This window comes from Erpetoichthys calabaricus, chromosome 5, assembly GCF_900747795.2.
Source record: "Erpetoichthys calabaricus chromosome 5, fErpCal1.3, whole genome shotgun sequence".
Taxonomy (NCBI): domain Eukaryota; kingdom Metazoa; phylum Chordata; class Cladistia; order Polypteriformes; family Polypteridae; genus Erpetoichthys; species Erpetoichthys calabaricus.
The window spans coordinates 115,940,599-115,947,471 of NC_041398.2; the positions used below are offsets into that span (position 1 = coordinate 115,940,599).

A 6,873-nucleotide genomic window follows, 5' to 3' on the forward strand; every position below is an offset into this window, starting at 1 on the left:
ATGCTCCTTCAGTCTCAGCTTTAAATCCCGGCTGAAGACTCACTACTTCAGTTTAGCATATCCTGACTAGAGCTGCTGATTAACTGTGTAGACTGCATCTCTGTTGTTAGTCATTAGCACTAAAACATAAGTAACATGATCGTTATAATTTGTTACTAACCCTCACCTATTCTGTTTCTCTTCTTGGTACTCAAATGTGGCACTTGGTGCTACGGCCCACCTGCCAAGTTGTTTTGCCTGCCTAAGGTAAAGTCATCCCTGATGGAGGATTGCAGGAATCGTGGGGTAGAGGGATCCTTTCATCGGATTGGCTGGCCAAGCAATGTTTAAGCTGTGGAATGGCCAAATGGGGGAGGCAGCTTGATGGCTGAGGCCTCCATTTTTTCCCTACAAGGGTTTTTTTGGGTGTTTTTCCTTGTCTTCTTAGACAGTCAATGCTGGGGGGCTGTCAAGAGGCAGGACTTGTTAAAGCCTGTTGCGGTATTTCTTGTGTGATTTTGGGCTATACAAAAATAAATTGTTACTAAACCCAAATTTGTGCAATACAATACAATACAATACAATTTATCTGCATGGATTCAAAAATTCCTCAGTTAATATAATCATATACATTTGGATTTTTTAAGATTAAAGTGTGGAACCAGGCAAGATTATCACCTATGCGTTTAATTTGTAAAGAGCTTAAAAAAGTACTCATAAGTAATACTTGAGTAAAAGTCACATTACTTTGTCAAATTTTTACTTTCACTGATGTAAGAAGTATTGCAGTTAAAAAAATATATGAGTAAAAGTAACAGGGTATCTGCTTGCAGAAGTACTCAAATAAAAGTAAAAAGTACATTTTATAATAATGACAAGGTTCAAAGCTTTGCCTAGAGAAAACAGTACATCTATTTTATTTTTAAACAATGCTCATGCAATATTTTTGCTACAGAAATGCACTACAGAATAATGAATCATGCAAATGCATTCACATCTTTCATTAGTACATAACTGCAGTATGATACTGGTGAATGTGGATGTGACTTACATAAGAATAAAAAATTAAGTGAACAGTTCACAACCTTAACACATGAATAGATGTACAGTATATATATATAAAAAAAACTCAACACAGATTGTATTTATTATACTTCACTGAAGTAAAGTAAATTTTAGAGGAGCAATTATTATATTAAATAGAAAAACAATTACAAAATTATTATTTATCACAAATTCTCTTAAGAAATCTGTGGTTTCCTTTGCTTAATTTGGTAACCAATTGTATCTTTTAACTAGCTGTACCAAATGGCTCTGCCCATGTAGTAGTGAAACAGGAAAAACTTTAAAAATCAATTAAAAAACAAAAATGTAATTCTAGCCAATGGAAGGTAGGTACGCTCCAATGTCAAACGTTGGCACTGTATCTGATCGTGTTCAGCCCTGATGGGAGAGTGTCCACCGTGTGGGGAGAATAGTATGTGGCCGGGATATCTTCTGCCAATCAGCAGCTACCCTCTAAAACATATGTAGCTCTGGTCTCTCTCTCAAACGTTACTCCTTAACAATCTGTAGATGACAATGTCTGCAGAACAAATAGATATCGCTAGCTAAGAGGAGGCAAGGTAATGCTCAACACATGGCAAGAGGTAGACCGACTCAAACGAAGGTTGGCCTGTGAGTGAGAATGGCCCTGCTCACTTCCCCTTCCCTCAGCCCACAGCCTCTCTCTCAGATATGCATGAATAGATCGCTACCGCAAGCGAACTATGATACTTAGTGTTATGAGATAAGTCACAAATCAACCAGAATGTTCAAGCAAATTATAGAAAAACACCCAATCTAAATCCGTTCTCTTGTGAAAAGTGGACAGACAGACAGACAGACAGAGAGACGTTGCATTTTATATATATATATATATATATATATATATATATATATATATTATATATATAAAACAGAGAGAGAGAGATTACCCACTTGAGTGCTTGCTTAATCTATAGAATTAACCACAATTAACCTCAAGGCATATTATTAACTGCCAGTTGGTTGTCTTAAATGTTAATCCATTCTTATAGACAATCTGAATTCTACATGATAGCATTTTCCCCACACACATAGAAATCAAACAATCTTAAATTAATACTACACTTCAACTTCAATAAAACATTTTAAACTGAAAATTACAAATCTGAGAGACTGTGTTTTAATGAAGAATGCTCTGGACATGGTTAATTCTATCAAATTTTAAAACTTCCTCTAAAAATGCATAAAGGACTAATAAAAAGGACAGGTAACAGAAAATAAAAGTCATATATATGTGCAGTAATTATGAAATAATTTAGCAAAACAAAATATATAACCACTCAAGACAAAATATATCAATACTCAAAGTTCACCTTTGCACACAAAAGTAGAATATTCACTTAGTAATACATCTATGTTTTCCTTAGTCATTGTGGAACTAGTTGATTCTGGTCAGCAGGTCAGTCCTATTAGCTTTCCCTGACCTCAAATTCCATAAGGTAGCAACAGAAATACTTATCACTGCTTAAAGGAAAGCTGACACTTCTCTCATGCCACAAAATCTCGCTGGATTCCCGAGTCTGTCTTCTCCAGTTAATCAGCGACTTTTATGGCCGAGCTCATTCTAGCGCTTAAGTAATTAGGCTCTTAAGAATTTGACACAACATCTTGTGAGGACAACATACAGATGTTGTTTGCACAACATATACCTTATGGTCTCAAGATATTACTTGTGTCCATAAAGTCTTGTTTGCACAAGATTAAAAAGGCACTGCTTTTTAGGTCATTCATATCTCAACCGTGAGCACGACACAAAGAGTAGCCTACCAAATGAGCAGTGGAAGGTGTGCTAATTGGCTTTTATTTTTGAATGATATACAGCAGTCCACTGTCTGTGTCTGAACAATGCTGAACTATAACCTAAGTTGGCACCACATCTGATCTCTTTTATTCATTTATAATAGTTTAGTCTGTGTAACGATTAATGAGGACTTGCTGGAAATGTAATAAAGCAGAAAGTATGGTGTTTGATCTAAAAATGTTGTGAGGTAAAAGTAAAAGTTGCCCTAAATGAAATATAAAAGTAAAAGCAAAAATAGCTGAATAATGTATTTAAGTAAAGTAACAAAGTAGTTGGACTTTGTTATTTTATACCTTGTCAGTGCCACATGGGTTAGACAGGCATCCTAACCAGAAAAAGGAATGGTTCCTTACCTGGAAGGGAGACTCTAAGCAGGCAGGTGGGCATCCTGGCCAGGAGAGAGGAAGGTGCCAGACCCAGAAGAGATGGCCAGAAGGGATGGACGAACAACCCATCAATTGTAAAAGATGCCGCAGAGGAAACATTATTCCCCCAGGACACAAGATTGCAGCAGCTCTCCGTATTGGCGCCCATTTGGTAACCAGCAGGGAATGCTGGGAAATGTAGTCTGGCAACACAGCCATTCTGGGGATCACAGGTGCTGCAAGGGGGTGCTGTTGGGAGATGTGCTTCCCAATTTATGGGACTTATGTATGACCCAGAAGTACTTCCATCGGGCAGTGGCAAGGGAAATACTCCAAGGGAGTAAGAGAGATAAGGGAGTAAAAGGAACCGTACTCCCTTATCCAGGCAAGTCAGAGCTGGGAGGACGTACAGCAACACTCAACTGGAGGGGGGCAGTGTGGTGACAAGAAGAGAAGTATTGTGGAAAGAGAGAGAGCGATAACCTGTGATTTGTGCTTGTGCTACTTGGGAGGTATTGTGTGGAGTAAACCACTTGATTATTTGAACCCAGGACTCTGTGTGTTCATGTTTGGGGTTTGGGGCTTGCTGACGGCCTAGTTCCACAACAACCTCTACCTTTTATATTGAACCTTTAGCTGTTAATTTCTGGAAGGAGTAAGAGATAAAATGGACCATAAGGGCAAGACATGAACAGAAAATATGTTGTAATGCTAATTATGTCGTGTTTTGCAACTCAAATGTTGCAACAGTCCTTGCATAACCTTCTGTATATAACCTAAACCTATTAATCTATTTCAGAGTTGCATATACATTAAAAGTTCGTGGACATATCATAAAATGCTTATGACTTATCAAGCTGTATGGGTCTCATTCAAGATTACTTTTGATGTTGACATTTGCAGTTTGTGAATTATAGGAAGTTGTGCCTTATACAGTATATATCTTGCAAAATAAAGAAAATAATCATGTAGGGCCCACCCCAATATACTGTCAACAAAATCATTTTACACCATGCCAGGCTTTTGATAAAATATTTTTTCTTTTTATGAATGCTGCACATACAGAATATTATAAAACAAAGATTTAAAATCAAACAAATTTACAAATTTCCTGGGAAATCAACAGTCAAAGTAAAGCACATATTTTGTCATTATTTAAAGTGACATTTAATACAAACTTTTACAAAGAATAATTATTATTCCAGTTCAATAATTGTTATTGCTTCAAGCTTTTTAGTATGTAATCTCCTGTTATAGTAATTGCAGAATGATTTAATACTTTAAGCCTGATGGCTCCCTTATGATGAAAAGAAGGGGGTCAACCCCATGACTCCTTTAATGAGGACTCATTAGAGTATGTGCTCTGCATATGTGTTATAAAGGATTTGCTTTAGGAAAGGTGGATCAAAGGCATATTCCTAATACAATTTTTATCACAAGCTGTCTTCAACTGAAGTCTTTTTCTTCCTGTTAAAACATGGCATTTAATCCTTACTGCTTTAACTGGATATATCCTGAATATTGGGAGTTGCTGAGAAATGCTTTCATCTTCTTAATTATGTGTAAGCATGACAGAATGATGCAAAACCCTTTCAGTGAAATGCCTTTTGTGGCATTACTGGATAAAAGATAAGCCAGCACAATAACCATCGATTGACAAAAATGGTCTCTGCAATCTAGGCATTTAAATGCATTGATATTGAAAAGAAATTAGTTAATATAATTATTGATATAAAGTGTGCACCTTTTTCACATATTTTTATATATTAATATGTGTATGTTCAAGGTGACACACTTTACAGAAACTATAGGGAAAAAACGTAAATATGAGAAGACAATGAACAATCTCGTGAAAATAAGCTGACACCCACATGGCCTCCATTATTAGACATTCCTGGTAAAATGGTTGTTTGTTATCATTTGAACACTTATATGTCCTGGGTACCAAAACCATCAAACAACCCAAACCAGCAGATGATGGATTATACAATGTGATAGTGATAATTACATATTTCTACCAACTTACATTTTGAACATACGTGGAAATAGATCTAGTTCATCAGGCTAAAAGTAGTTCCTTACCTTAAAACAGCACTTCCCGATTCATTTTACCCTCGTACCCCCTGTGACGGACGAGGCCGATTTCGCACCCCCTTGGTTTGAGAAGGAGTATGAAAAAATATGAGGTTAACGCAGAAAAACAGATCACCAATTGAAGCTTTAGGAATAATGGATATTTTATTCACAGCTAACAAGAGGGTGGAAAGAGCAGCCTTCCACACCTCAACCACACAAAATACAAGTATGAAACGATGTTCTTTATAAAGAAATTTATAGAAGGAATAAATAGTTTGACTGCGGTGGGTTGGCACCCTGTCTGGGATTGGTTCCTGCCTTGTGCCCTGTGTTGGCTGAGATTGGCTCCAGCAGACCCCCCGTGACCCTGTGTTCAGCTTCAGCGGGTTGGAAAATGGATGGATGGATAAATAGTTTGAGAATTTTATGTTGTTTAGGTTCTTTGACTTTTCTCCTGCCTCTTCTTTGTAATTATCTCTTCGAAACGTGGTTCTTTATGTGTTAATGAAATGCGTAGGTCATTTTCAGGGTTCAGTGCGTTACGATATTTATTCTTGATGTACAGTAGAGATGAAAATCCCGATTCACATAGCCAAGTGGTGGCAAATGGGACAAGGACTTTCAATGCTCTTTTTGCAAGAGTTGAATACCCAGTTTGAACACTGCACCAAAAGGTTTTGAGTGAACTGGACTCGTAAAGCAGCTTCATTGCTTGGCATGCTTGCATCTCAATTAAATGTTCTTTGTCTACATCCTCATGTCTCATCTTTTCTAATTTGAAAGCAAAGTTGTTGACGATTCAGGTTTCTGATTCTTCCAGATCTCTCTGGTCAGAAATAACCGTCAAATGACTCTTTCAGGCTTTCCAGGTGCTGACTAATTTCTACTTTGACACTGTCTTTAAAATTTAAGCTGCTGCACTCCACAATGACTTCGTCCAGCGAAGGAAAATTAGCGAAATTCTTATTCTGGATACGTAAACTCCACAACAACAACTTATTCCTGAAAGCATGCAGCTTGTTGCAGGCCGTCACAATATTCATTTCTTTTCCCTGAATCGAACAATTCAAATCATTGAGATGTTGGAAAATATCTGCCAGGTATGCCAACAATGGTGTAAAATAAGGAAATTCGAAAGAATGCAGAAGGTCACATTTCTGTTCTCATAGAAACTGTTCGATTTCCTTTCTGAGCTGAAAAAACCTTGTCAAAACTCGACCTGTAGAAAGCCATCTGACCTCCGTATGAAACAGGAGAATAGAAGCATTATCATTAAGTTCACTACAAAACGCTTTGAACAACCTGTTATTCAAAGCTCTTCCATGAATAAAATTTATAATTTTAACTCACGAATCCATTACATTTTTCAAAGTAACCGGCAAGGTCTTTGACACAAGAGCTTGGCGATGAAGGATACAATGAGTAACCGTCACCTCTGGTACTTCATTTCTTACAAGAGTAACAAAGCCAGATCGGTTTCCTAGCATAACAGGAGCACCGTCAGTACAAATAGATCCGATAATTTGCAACAGAATCTCGTTAGTATTGAAAAAGCTTTTCACTGTA

General features: G+C 37.1%; 1 pseudogene; it reads right to left on the reverse strand.

The window, feature by feature from the left end:
* Positions 1-6,137: 6,137 nt before the first annotated feature.
* Positions 6,138-6,873, reverse strand: part of LOC127528003 (protein ZBED8-like) — a 6,456-nt pseudogene continuing 5,720 nt past the window's right edge.